The 14982-nt window shown below is 35.6% G+C and overlaps 1 long non-coding RNA gene across 2 annotated transcripts; it reads left to right on the plus strand.

The window, feature by feature from the left end:
* On the plus strand, positions 1738-14475 carry LOC102162347. 2 transcript variants are annotated; one of them, XR_002338256.1, is made up of 3 exons: positions 1738-1839; positions 5314-5419; positions 13820-14475. It is a non-coding gene; the product is annotated as an uncharacterized LOC102162347 (long non-coding RNA). The 2 variants fall into 2 exon arrangements; XR_002338257.1 differs by lacking the exon at positions 13820-14475 and adding an exon at positions 13361-13419.

Raw genomic sequence — 14982 nt, forward strand, 5'->3', positions numbered from 1 at the left:
ACAAAAATTGTTTTTCAGATAAATTCTATCAAACCTTCAAGACAAACACCAAATTGTTTGATGAACAAAGATACATGTTATAAAGACATGAATGCCATTACCTCTGTGAAGGGAGTACAAAGATACAAAGAATAAAATTTTAATATATTTTAATATTTTTTTTCTTGAAAAATAGACCTCTGAAATATATAGAAGTGTTAATATTTCTTTAATTTTTGTGTTTGTACATGAGTATGTTTGTTTTCTCTTTTTGCCATTTCTTAGGCCGCTCCCAAGGCATATGGAGGTTCCCAGGCTAGGGGTCGAATCGGAGCTGTAGCCACAGGCCTACGCCAGAGCCACAGCAACGCAGGATCCGAGCCGTGTCTGCGACCTACACCACAGCTCACGGCAATGCCGGATCCTTAACCCACTGAACAAGGGAAGGGATTGAATCCTCAACCTCACGGTTCCTAGTCAAATTCGTTAACCACTGAGCCACAACAGGAACTCCTGAGTATGTTTGTTTTTTTCTGTAATTTTGTGTATTTTATTTAAAAGTTAAATGTTTAAATATAAAATAAAGGAAGAGAGTGTGAATAGGAAAATATAGGTATATATCGACAAAGCATTTTGGAAAATGTTAAGCAAGTCAAGGTAGTAATAGTATCAAAGATTGAAAGCACTATTTTTTTCCCTTACATGGCTGATAGGCAGTTTAAACAAAAATACCCTTTGCTAAGATCCATGGAGTACTAATATAGCTAATACACAGAGAATATGTGACTCAGAGAATGTTAAGTGTTCTGCCCAATTTCATACAATGGGTAATTTTTAGGAGAGGGATATGAACCCACATCAGTTTAACCCCAAAAACGTATGTTCTTTTCATTACAGCTTAGTAATTACCTAATAATGATGGTAATAGTAGCTGTATACCCTGATTATAACTGGCAGAAACAAAGGCTGCTTTAAGTGGTGTCATGGTTTATTTCTGCACACAGATCTGTCTTAGTGTCAACAGAATAAAAAAACAGATCAAGCTCCATCCTTAGTGTCAAGGTGCTCAACCTCTCTGAATAACAATTTCCTCATCATTACAGTTGGGTGAGTAGAACCATAAGACATATAAAAAGTCCACTGCAACCTGAAAATTATCATCCTAATGTTACTGCAATTCTAGAAGACAATGCTTTCTTTTTAATCTATTAAAATCCCTACAAGGAACTACAGTTGTTCTTCTGCTTCACTTCCATTCTCCCACCAGTGAAATTCTTATATTTAAATAAAAAGGTGAGAGAGAGCAGAACTGACCGGTTCAGCACCTCAGCATTTGTCGTTACCATATTCTGTTTTACTAACCACCGGAAAATAAATTTCAGCCTTCAGAAATATTTAATGGAAAGAGACTGCGGAACTGGAGAAGATGTTAGGAGCCGAGGTTGGGAAATGTTTACATAGAAAAAGTAGCTGACACCTGAAACAGAGAAGATTGAGAGAGAGGAAAGGAAAGAAAGAAGGGAGGGGAATGGGGAACAGAGGGGAGAATAGAGAACAAAATCAGGAAAAGAATTTAATATTGAGTAACCCATATGATTAATCATATTTTAATAGGTGAAAGAATTTAAGAAAGTGGCAGAACAGAAAGAATCAGAAAGTTAAGAGAGAAAAAAGCAGATAAATGTACCAATAATATAATGTATCAACAACTACCAATTATTGAGGCTCTAACTCTGTGGTTTTGTTGGACATAGAGAAGGAAGAGGAGACTCTATGCTTCAAGGAAAGAAACTGGCATCGAAACAAAGAAATGGCAATTCTTAAAATTTAGCTGATTTTTGTGATGAATATATGGCTGAGGTAGGTGAAACATAATCACAGAATCTAGAGTTGTTTCTAAATGTGCATAAACGAGCGCTGACATAGCTGTTACAGGAATTTGTGGATAATATTGATTTATTATTAACTGATGGTACTGATGACTCTTCCAGATTAATCAACTCTCAAAGCCGCAACTCTCGAATCCGACTAGGAACCATGAGGTTGCGGGTTCGATCCCTGGCCTTGCTCAGTGGGTTAAGGATCTGGCATTGCCCTGAGCTGTGGTGTGGGTCACAGACGTGGCTTGGATCCCGTGTTGCTGTGGCTCTGGTGTAGGCCGGTGGCTACAGCTCTGATTTGACCCCTGCCTGGCAACATCCATCTCCCATCTCTCTTCTCCCTTTATTTCTCTCTCCCACACTTCCTCCAGCCCCCTCCCCCTTGATGAATTACATTCAGGAGTAGCTATAAATAATTAGCAGCACCATTTTTAAGAATTACCAACTTTTAAACTAGATCTAGTAAAATAGTTAATTGCATAAACAGACAGGCACTGACCATGCTGATTTTCCTTTCCCAATTCTTATTAATCAGATGGCCATAGAATTATCTGCTTTTACTATATTTCCATTCCACAAGTGGCTTCAAGCTATTAAACCTTCTCACAACAGGAGTGGTCTCAAAAAAGGCTAAGTCTGTATTGAGTACGGTAGTTTTTAAAATATTTGTTGCTCTGACCATTGCCTAGGGTGGCTAATGTAAAGAAAGATCCAACACCAGTGTACGATGGATTTTTTAAATTCCCTTGAAATAATGCAGAGGAGGTCATTTAAAACTTGAACAAACAGAAATGCTTGGTTTGGTTTATTATCTATGTCCTGCAATGCCTTAACTAGAACCCAACCAGGAAAACCAAGGGTGGGAAATCTGTTTCTTTTTCTTTCAAAAACCACATATGCATGTTACTAAACTTAGGTTAAGCTGCTTAATTGCCGAAAAGCCCAGTGAAAAGTCTAGTGATGGTAGAAAGGAAAGATGATTTAATCAGAATATCCAGCAATCTGAGGAAAAGGCAGACTCGTGTCCCAAACCAAATCTGAAGATTCTGCTCAGCCATAACTATGTTAAAAGGGGAAAAAGAGAAGTAATCTCAGTTAATACTGAAGCAGGTTAGGTTTGCGTCGTTTTCTATTGTATGTAGGCTGACTGATTCCTCATGATCTTATTCAGATATTTTGTCATCTGTGTGGTCTGTCTGCAGGATTGCTAAGGGGGCTGCTAGGGGTACAAAGTTATTCTTTATTTTTTTAGTGTATTTTTTAATTTTTAATTTTTTTTTTGTCTTTTTAGGGTCACACTCGAAGCATGTGGAGGTTCCCAGTTTAGGGGTCCAATCTGAGATATAGCCACTGGCCTACACCACAGCCATAGCAAAGTCAGATCTGAGCCATGTCTGTGATCTATACCAAAACTCATGGCAACACCAGATCCTCAACCCACTGAGCGAGGCCAGTGATCAAATCTGTGTCCTCATGGATGCTAGTCGGGTTTGTTAACTGCTGAGCCACAAGGTAACTCCGAGAGTCATTCTTTAACTACTGAACTCTTGATTCCCACTTCTTGGAAAACAGTGAACAGGTTAGGCAAGGTATTGCGTACATTCAGTAGAGCATATAATTCAGGAGTTAAGTTAAATGGTATCTACTAATCTAATTTTTATAAGATTTGTTGGGAACAGAAATGTGCAAACAGTGAAGGGGAAAAGGTCTGCTTAAGCATATATCTAAGCATATATATATATATATATATATATGTGTGTGTGTGTGTATATGTACATATGTTTGTACATATATGTGTATGTATGTATAAATACATATATGTGGGTTTATATATATATATTTATGTATATAAATATACTTTGCTTATTATTTGGGATCTATTTATCTCACATATTGGGTGCCCCAGAATGAAGAGTGACATAGAGTTTGAGATTCAGGATGTTTATTAGAAATAAAAGCCTTTAAAGGGAAGTGAGAGGAAGCAGGATTAAGAAGAGGAAAAAATTGAATTGTGATGCAGGAATGACAAAGCCCCAGCAAAACTGCAGTGCAGCTCTAGAGTGCATACTGCCAGTTGGAGTATCCCCATGTCAGGTGGAAATGTCCAGACTTCTCTATCCTCACCTTATTCACAGCCTGGATATTCAGTGCCCGAGGGAAGGGCATGATCCGGGGCAAAGAAGTTCCTGCAGCTAGAACAGACTTTGAAAGAGCCCATAGTTGGTGCCTTTTGTTGAAGAGTTGGAATGAATAAAATTACTTCCTCCAGCCGTATCTTTATAAAATATCATTTGTAGAGTTGGTACCTATGAAAATGAAATTAATAAATTCAAGGAAATCATGGCAAATAGGATTTCCATAGCCTTTCAATGATGAACAATTTCTCAATATCTCTGATGAAAAAATCAGGGCAGATTATCACTGTATTACTAGGTAAAACTCCATTCTCTAATATAAAATGCTAGTAAACCAAGGAGAAGAAATTTGAGATCTTACTTCCTAAACAATGTAGACCTCAAGTGCCTAGATGCAAAGCAGGCCTCCTTTACCTAGTCTTAAACAAGAACAACAAACCAAACTTGGATCCAATTTTTATTACCTATCCTGAGCAAATTTGTGAATAAGAAGATTAAGCAGAAAAGGAAAGCTAATCTCAGTGCTTAGAGCAGAGCTGACCTGAACTTTCTTCCTTGGACACTTTGGCTGCAATCCCAAACCCAGAGAAAGTTTATGAAGTGAGAAGAGCATATGTCCCATGCTCTTATACCATTGGTTCCTTGTAAAACTCCAATCACTGAAAGCAAGGTTCCCAGGCTAGAGAACCAAGTACTGCCCTCAGGCTTGTCTCAATGTCAGCATTTAGGATTTAAAATGGATCCAAAAGGGAAAAAGTGAAGGAAAGAAAATGAATTGTACAACTGTAAAGAAAATGAACAAGTCCACACCCATACATCTCCAAGCTTTGATTCTTTCTCTTCATTGTGACAATTAATTCCTTTGAAGGCTCAAAGCCCAATGATTATGGTGCCTTAAATTATCCTGGCATTTGGCCAGTAAATATTTGTAATTCTAATATATAAAACTGAAAGGTACTGATGGGATGGAGCTGAAAGAGGGCAAATGGTTCCCTTCCTTTAGATTCTTAACTAGATCTTAGGCAATTAAGGAGGATTACAGATATTTTAATAAATTACTCAAGTCTACAGTTCCTCTGAACTCTCCCAGTCTTCTAAGAATCTTATGCTGTTATGTCATAGTTGCTGAAACTTCCAACTCTAGGTACATTTCCACTTCTCAGAATGCTATATCTCTCCTTGTCAGCAGGTAAGATACACTAAATGAATTATAAAAGTTAAAGATGGTTCTGCATTTTTTTTCTCCTTTAGGTTGAGAGAACAAGAAGTGAAATAGGTAGAATTATGACTCCTCTCATTTAATTTCTTTTCTTTATCAGTCACCTGTGAAGCTCTTCCAGTGCCTCTGACAAACTCTTGAAGAAGTGGGATCAAGTATTAAAGGAGTAACTGCCAGTAGAATCTCTGAGAGCTGGAGTGCCTCAGGTATGGATGGTTTACAGCTGTTGGGTCTCAAAGGGGTCCTCTGCTGTGCCCACAGTGCAATGGAAGGATATGGGTTCTAGCCTAAAGCACCATGTTTGATGATGTTACAAGCTGGATATAGTTTGAAACTCAAAAGCCAAGCCTGCGGCCAGTCCCTTTCAAATGATTAATACATGACCAGGTAGGCCTTTATATTTCCAAATAAGTAATATACTTGAGAGACTATTTGGAAACTAGGATAATTTAGATGTGTTTATATGTCTGTGTGTGTTTGTGCACTGGCTCAAGCAATTAATTGGGAGTGATGTAAGGACAGCAGCTGTAACACAAGGAGTAAAAGTTAATCCTTTTGGAAGATTTAAACAAGTGAATATGAAAACAGCTTCTGATATCTGGTGGTTTTGAGTTAGAATAAATGGCATCATTGCTGTCCTCCAGGAGATTTTCATGGCTGACAGAAAAGAACAGAGGTTCAGGGCATAGTGCTATGATCCAGCTCCATACCATTGGTTGTTTTAAGTCTACCAAAACCTTATGAGCATTAAATGCTGTTAATTGGAGATGCAAATGAATTGAAGTGAATTGTCATTGATGGAATTTCAGTGCAAACCCCACCATCAGTACTAGAGTACTCTGGAGTGATGCAAGAATGGGTCTGAGGAAATGTACTCACGGAAGGAAAGAAGAGTTTAGAAAAGAACAGTGATTATTTGCCTATAGGAAACACTGCTTCCCATTCATAGCCTCTCAAACCTTAGTGCTGCCTCCTGCTGGCATGCTGAAGGAAACTGAAAATCTTGTGACAATTAAGGATCATTTATTCTTTCATATATCAACCCCTAAAAATATATTAAGCCATAATGAAGAAAAATCAGGAAGAATTTTTTTTCCCTCAATTTCTCTCTTAATCTCAAAATTTATTGAAAATCCACAGCAATTTAGATTATTTAACTTTTTAAGCATAGGTTGATATGCTTCTCCTAAGCTTTCTCTAAGAGAAGGTTTGGCACAGGTATTCCAAAGAAATACCAATAAAATACCAAAGAAAATATGTAGGTTATTAAGCATCTAAGGATTTAAATATCTATGCAGATAGATGATTTTAAACTTAAAGTCTACTTTGCTTAATTAATTACCTATAGATAAGAATTAGTTCCTTTTATTTTTTTTATTCTTTTTAAAAAATTGATTATAGTTGATTTACATTGTTCTGTCAATTTCTGCTGTACAGCAAAGTGACCCAGTCATGCATCTATAAATGCTCTCTTTCTCACATTATCTTTCATCATGTTCCATCACAAGTGATTGGACATAATTCCCTGTGCTATACAGTAGGACCGCATTGTCTATCCATTCTAAATGTGGCCATTTGTATCTATTAACTCCAAACTCCCAGTCCATCCCCCTCCCTCCTGCTCCTCCTTGGCAACCACAAGTCTGCTATCCAGGTCTGTGAGCTTGTTTCTGTTCTGTAGATAGGTTCATCTGTGCTATATTTTAAATTTCATGTATAAGTGATATCACATGGTATCTGTCTTTCTGACTTGCCTCACTTAGTATGAGCATCTTTAGATCCATCCATTTTGCTGCAAATGGCATTGTTTTTTTATGGCTAGGTAGTATTCCATTGGGTATATGTACCACATCTTTTTTAATCCACTAAACTCTAGATGGACATTTAGGTTATTTCCGTGTCTTGGCTATTGTGAATCATCCTGCAATAACATGTGGATGCATGTATCTTTTTCAAGCAAAGTTTTGTCCAGATAAATGCCCAAGAGTGGGATTGCCAGGTCATTGGGTAGTTCTATATTTAGTTTTATGAGGTACCTCCATACTGTTTTCCATAGTGGTTGTACCAACTGACATTCCCATCGACAATGCAGGAGGGATTTCTCCACACCCTCTCCAGCATTTGCTATTTGTGGACTTATTAATGATGGCCATTCTGACTGGTGTGAGATGGTACCTCATGGTAGTTTTTATTTGCATTTCTCTAATAATCAGTGATTTTGAGCATTTTTTTTCATGTTAATGTTGGACATCTGTAATCTTCTTTGGAGAAATGTCTGTTCAGGTCTTCTGCCCATTTTTTCAATTTGGTTGTTTGTTTTTTGGATGTTGAGTTGAATGAGCTGTTTATATACTTTGGAGATTAAGCCCTTGTTGGCTGCATCATTTGCAAATATTTTCTCCCATTCTGTAAGTTGTCTTTTTTTTTTTTTTAATGGTTTCCTTTGCTGTGCAAAAACATATAAATTTGATTAGGCCTCACTGATTTTTTGTGGTTTTTATTTCTTTTGTCTCGGGTGACTGACCTAAGAAAACATTTGTAAGTTTGATGTCAGAGAATGTTTTTCCTATGATCTCTTCCAGGAGTTTTGTAGTATCTTATCTTATGTTTAAGTCTTTAATCAATTTTGAATTTACTTTTGGGCATGTGTCAGGATGTGTTCTAGTTTCATTGATTTACATGCAGTTTTCACATCACCACTTGCTGAAGAAGCCATCTTTTTCCATTTTATATTCTTGCCTCCTTTGTTGAAGATAAATTAACCATAAGTATCTGGGTTTATTTCCGGGCTCTCTATTCTGTTCCACTGGTCTGTATATCTGTTTTTGTACCAGTACCATGCTGTCTTCATTACTGTAGCTTTGTAGTATTGTCTGAAATATGGAAGATTTATACCTCTGCTTTTTTTTTTTCCCTCAGGATTGCTTTGGCAATTCTGGGTCTTTTATGTTTCCATATAAATTTTTGGATGGTTTGTTCTACTTCTGTGAAAAATATCATGGGTAATTTGGATAGAGATTGTATTAAATCTGTAGATTGCTTTGGGAAACATGGCCATTTTAACAATATTAATTTTTCCAATCCAGGAGCATGGACTATCTTTCAATTTATTTGTATCCTCTTCAATTTCCTTGATTAATGTTTTATAATTCTCAGCATTTAAGTCTTTCAAATCCTTGTTCAGGTATATTCCTATGTATTATCTGAAGAAATTAAATCACAGTCTGGAGAACCCAAATAAAGTAAGAAATGATAAAGGAGAAATCTGAATGGATACTGCAGAAATACAAAAAAACATAAGAGAATACTATGAACAATTATATGCCAACAAATATGACGACTTAGAAAAAACAGACAACTTTTGAGAGATACACAGCCCACCAAAATTCAATAAAGAATACAGATCACTTAAACAGACCCATTGGTAGAAATGATATTGAATATGTAATAAAAACACTCACTACAAACATAAGTCCAGGACCAAATGGCTTCACAGGCAAGTTCTACCAAACATACAAAGAACATAAACCCATCCTTCTTAAATTTTTCCAAAAGATTGAAGAAGGAACACTCCCCAAAACATTCTATGAGGCCATCATCACCATATTACCAAAACAAGACAAAGATACTACCAAAAAAAGAAAATTATAGGCCAATATCTTTGATGAATATAGATGCAAAAATTCTCACCAAAAGTTTAACCAACCAAATCAAACATCACATAAAAAACATCATACACCATGACCATGTGGGTTTCATACCAAGTTCACAAGGATGGTTCAATAATACACATATCAATCAATGGCATACACCACATTAATAAAAGAATGTCAAAATCCACATGATCATTTCAATAGATGTAGAAAAAGCATTTGAAAAAGTCCAGTATCCATTCATGATCAAAACTTACCAAAGTGGGTATAGAGGGAACATACCTTAACATAATAAAAGCCATTTATGACAAACCCACAGCCAGCATAATACTCAATGGAGAAAAGCTGAAAGGTTTCCCCCCTAAAATTTAGAACAAGACAAGGATGCCCACTCTCACCACTTTTATTTAACATTAGTATTGGAAGTCCTAGCCACAGCAATCAGATAAATAAATAAATAAATATTATCAACATTGGAAGAGAAGAGGTAAAATTGTCACTGTGTGCAGATGACATGATACTATATTTAGAAAACCCTAAGGACTCAACCCAAAAACTACCTGAACTGATCAACGAATTCATTAAAGTAGCAGCATACAAGGTTAACATTCAGATATCAGTTGCATTTCTGTATACTAACAATGAAATATTAGAAAAGGAATATTAAAAAAATAGATACCTTTTAAAATCACACCCAAAATAATTAAATACTTGGGAATAAACCTGATCAAGGAGGTGAAAGACTTATATGCTAAGAACTATAAAATATTAATCAAGGAAATTAGAGAGGATTCAAAGAAATGGGAATATATTCCATGCACCTGTATTGGAAGAATTAATATTGTTAAAATGGCCATGTCACCCAAAGCAATCTACAGATTCAGTGTAATCTCTATCCAAATTACCCATGATATTTTTCGCAGAACTAGAACAAACCATGCAAAAATTTATATGGAACTACAAAAGACCCAGAATTGTCAAAGAAATCCTGAGGGGCTGGGGTGGGAAGCAGGAGGCATAAGTCTCCCAGATGTCAGACAATAAAATCAAAGCTACAGTAATGAAGACAGTGTGGTACTGGTGCAAAAACAGATATACAGATCAATGGGACAGGATGTAGAACCTAGAAATAAATTCAGACACCTATGGTTAATTTGTCAATTAATCTTTGACAAAGGAGGAAAGAATGTAAAATGGGAGACAGTATTTTCAGTAAGTGGTGCTGGGCAAACTGGATAACTGCATGTAAATCAATGAAACTGGTACACACCCTCACACCATGCACAAAAATAAATTTAAAATGGCTTAAAGACTTAAACATAGTGTTCCTTTTGTATACATGCTTTTTCCTCTCTTTCTTGAAACTCATTTTAAAGGTAGTATAACATACAGTGAATATCCTTTAGTTTTAGACCAAAGATATTGGTTTTACCACTGTTTCCTGGCTTTGTTACACTGGGTAAATCATTTCAATTTTCTGTTTGTATCTTTTTTATTTTCTTTAGCTAGAGTATGAAAATCCTTACAAGATTTAAGCAAAATAACATGAAGTCAGTTTTAACAAGTAATTTAGCCAGTATAGAAAATATTCTCTACAGTAAAAATTAGTTAACACTGCACTGAAAAATGAGAACAACTTGCCAATAATATGCATTTAATAAACAGTAATGTCAGTAGTAACTAAGAATGTATAAAAGTTTCAGATTTTAAATTTCATATTAGTTGAAAATATTTACATAAAATTTCTTATATTAAATTCATCTGTTAGGGATCTTGTTAGCAGCCAGAAGCACCTCTGATTGCTCTAAGCAGAGAATTAATTTAGTAAATGGATATTGGTTAGCTCCTAGAATCACTGAGAGTTTCTCTAACCATGATCAAAGGCTGTAAGATCAGAAGCCAAACTCACACTCAGACTATAGAACCAGTGTATTGATTCTGCACTGCAAGGCATGGTAATGCCTCAGCTGTATACCACTTTTCCTTGCTGCTCCAGGAACTTAATTTTGTTATAACTACAAAATCAAGAAAAAGTCTCCTCTTTGGGCCCTGCTGCTATTTTCATTAGTTCCTGATTCACTCTCTGGTGTTGATCTATCTTGTTAGGAGATCCTAGCTGCATAAAACTTAACTGCAACTAAGATTGAAAACCTACCTAGTAGGAGTTCCTGTTGTGGCTTAGTGGGTTACGGACCTGACTTTTTCTCTCAGAGGATGACTTACTCATTGGGTTAAGGAGCTGGCATTGACATAAGCTTCTGTATAGTTTGCAGATGTGGCTCAGATCCAGTATGGCCCTGACTGTGGCATAGACCCAGCGGTAGCTCTGACTTAACCCCTGGTCAAGGAACTTCCATATGCCACAGGAGTAGCTGTAAAAAGAAAAGAAAAATTATCTGGTATTTTCAGCACCTAAAACAGGGAATGGACTCAGTTATCTACCAAATCTCATAAACTCAGAAATACCTGGAGCATTAAAAGGGGCTTCAATGATGACAAGCAAAATGAAGGAGGAGGCAAAGTATGTATATTAACAACTTGTTAATGCACATGAGATAGTATCTGCCTTATTGTAGACTCTGTTCTTTATTTTTTTTAAATCTGATTCTCATTTGTGTGTCCTAATTATAATTTATACTAAAATATCATTTTTTGCTTTAGTATTAGTCAGTAGTTAAATAATGTGTCTAGTAGTCCCATATAATTGCTTAAAATTTAAGGGTAGCTTTAATCTATAAAGAACTGAGTTTGGCTCACTTCAGTAAGCTCTGCAAGATGTTAGTTGTATAAAATTTTCATTTGAACCTATAAACCATAATGTGTTGCAGCCTCACTGACTTTCTCTATTGCAGTGTTCCTCCTAGATATTGTCACAACACCTTTCTCTGAGTGCACTCATAAAATTCTGGTATAATAGAATCCGGTGATGATTTTGATGCAGTTGAGCATGCTCTGCAATTTGAGAAACACTACTTAATATTGAGTGTTCTCTATTGTGTCTGTATGGACCTTTGCAATTGAAGACGAATTTTCTTTCTTTGTCAGGCCGAAGCTGCAAAAATATTCTTCATTAAGTGAATAAATGTAAATGCTTCTGATTTCTGTGTAATATCACCAGATATATGTAAGTCATAAACTTTTATACTTCATGTTGAAGTGGGAGAAATTTGATGATATTACACAGAAACCAGAAGCATTTACATTTATCAAATTTCTACATGAAATTGTACACAAATATTATAATTTTAGTAAAATAAAATATAAAGTATGACATTAATACAGTTTAATGCTGAGCTTGAGTTGCATTCCAGAGAAATCCAGCACATTTTTCTTGGCCCTCTCTTACAACAGTGGTATAATATGTAAGCATGAAAGAAACTTGGAATGATATGAAAGTGGTGAGGTATCAAAGATCCCAACAAATATTTTCATTTTAAATACTTATATGTTCATATATTCAAATATCTTTGTTTTTATCACCTCTCATGGAAAACCATGAAATTTAAATAAGCTATTAATAGGAAAGAATAACAAGAATCCAGTGATGGATCCCTCTATTCTATTTAATGAAATTCTCTAGCTCTTCATTGTTTTAAAACATTTCTTCTGCATACACTTTTAAAAAGCTGATTTTCAAAGGTTTTTCAGAGTTTGAACTGTGAATTTTTACATCTAAGTCTCTCAAGTTACTGCCAGTAGGTTGCAAATACCACCTGAAAAGAATTTATCTGAAATGTCTGCCACTTCCACATTAGTGCCTATGGTTAATAGTCAGTATAAAATGTTAGTGGAGATAGAGAAAGCTGGGAGAACTGCTTATCAGATGCTAAGACTTAGAAAGTAGGTAAAAGACTCATGGGACTCGAGAAAATTTACTTGGAGTTCTTACTTAAAATGTTTCATTCATTTCTTAATATCTTAATACATAAACCCTATGGTCACTGTTGTGGTTTAGTACACCTCTAAAGTAGTTCTTAGTTTTCATCACAAGAAAATTAAAAATCAACATAGACAAAAGAGAATTATAACCATTTTTTACAATTTGAGATAGAAATTAACTAATACTGTTTTTTTCCTCAATAAATGTCTACAACAATGCATCCTTTAACAGAAACGGAACTTTCTTAGTCTTTTTAACACTCTCAAACTCCTGCCAGATTAGTCATGTACAATAAATACTTCTACTCAAAGATGTCTTGTTTGTTCTGCAGCTCCTGTTTTGCTATAAGATACTTTACACTTTGAAGCAGTACTCTATTACAAACCGATGGACAGTCTTTGCTTTGGTACTGTAACAGAAAACAGCTCTGTCCATAGAACCTACAGATAAGAAAACAATAGAAAAAAGGGGCATTACAAGTCTGACAATGAATACGAAACCTTTTTTAGGAGAAGGGAAAATAAGCAATTGTAAAGGCAGAAATATAGATTAATGACTGGTTTTTAATTTGAATGTAAATACCCAACAATTTGTATTTCATTGTATCTGTACAGTTCTTTCTTTATGCAGTTCAACAAGAGTCATAGTGCATACAGCTGGGAAAAAAAAAAAAGAAATCCATGACTGTGGAGTTAATCCTCAACAGATGTGGAGGTTACACAGTTGTTCTGCTGATCTTCCAGGGAGAGAGAGAAAAGAATTTGAAATAACTCCAGCAAACAAGTACTCAGGGTGAATTGTTCCCCTACTAAGTAGTTGACATTTCTGTTAATCAATCATTGCCAGAGTTAAAATTATCAAACCATGTAGTTTTCACACTATAGAAGATTTATTTGTGTGTGGGTGTGGTTATAATATTGTAATTTACAAGAACTATACACTTGGTCATTCAGATGACCAAAATACATTTATCATATTGGCTCATAACTCCCAAATCCTTGGAATTCCTGGAAGGATAAGAACAATGGGAACATCTTTTATTTTAATATTTTGTCTCTTGTCCTAAACTCCAGAAAATACTCCAGAGCCAAAAAGGTGAAATTGGTGTCCTGTTATTCATAACCAATTCCTTTCCACATCGACTGGGTTTACGTTCAAGTGACTTTTGGGATGTGCTATCAAACTGGCTTCTTGCTACTCAAAAATCAATACTTGTGAGGTAAGTGTTGGTAGAAAGGAAAGCCAGCAAACCGGGGAAAAGATAAACTCAAGTCTCCCAAAACCAACTCCAAAGATTCTACCTGGCTATGAAAGTTTTTAAAGGGAAAAGAGGAAGTAATCTCAGATAATCATTGAGTTGGGGGTTGGGTCAGAGTCATCACTATCTCCCACTGTGTGAAGGCTTGTCCACTCCTTGTGATCTTGTGCTAGATGCTATCTTGTTTATGTTTATTCACAAGATTACTAAAGAGGAGGCTAGGAAGAAATATGGTTATCAGCTTATCACTTATTCATTTTTACTTCTTTGCTCAATGGAAATGAGCAACAGCTTAGGCAAGGTATTACATGATCAAAATATTTGAAAAGTATGCTTGGGCCAGAGATGAATAGCACATGGGGGTACCTGGTTTAAGATTAAGATACAGCTTTACTGTAGTGACAATGCTAAGGAGCCTCCTTCAGAGAGCTCTTTCCTGCAAAAAGCTGATTATAAAAGCAGCAGAATACACATTCTTCTCAAGTGCACACAGAGAATTCTCTCAGATTGATCACATTCTGGGCCACAAATCAAACCTTGGTAACTTTAAGAAAATTGAAATCATATCAAGCATCTTTTCCAAACACAAGGCTATATGACTGGAAATCAACAAGAAAAAAACTGCAAAAAACAAAAACACATGGAGACTAAATAACATGCTACTGTTGGATCACTGAAGAAATCAAAGAGGAAATTTAAAAATACCTAGAAGCAAATGACAACAAAAATACAATACTCCAAAACCTATGGAATGCAGCAAAAGCAGTTCTAAGAGGGAAGTTTATAGCAATAGAAGCCTTCCTCAGGGAAGAAGAAAAAGCTCAAATAAACAACCTAACTTTACATCTAAAGCAGCTTGAGAGAGAAGAACAGATAAGACTTTTAGGTTAGCAGAAGGAAAGGAACTATAAAGAACAGAGCAGAAATCAATAAAATAGAAAGGAAGAAAACCATAGAAAAGAGCAACGAAATGAAAAG

The sequence above is a fragment of the Sus scrofa genome, chromosome 13 (genome assembly GCF_000003025.6).
Source record: "Sus scrofa isolate TJ Tabasco breed Duroc chromosome 13, Sscrofa11.1, whole genome shotgun sequence".
Lineage (NCBI taxonomy): Eukaryota > Metazoa > Chordata > Mammalia > Artiodactyla > Suidae > Sus > Sus scrofa.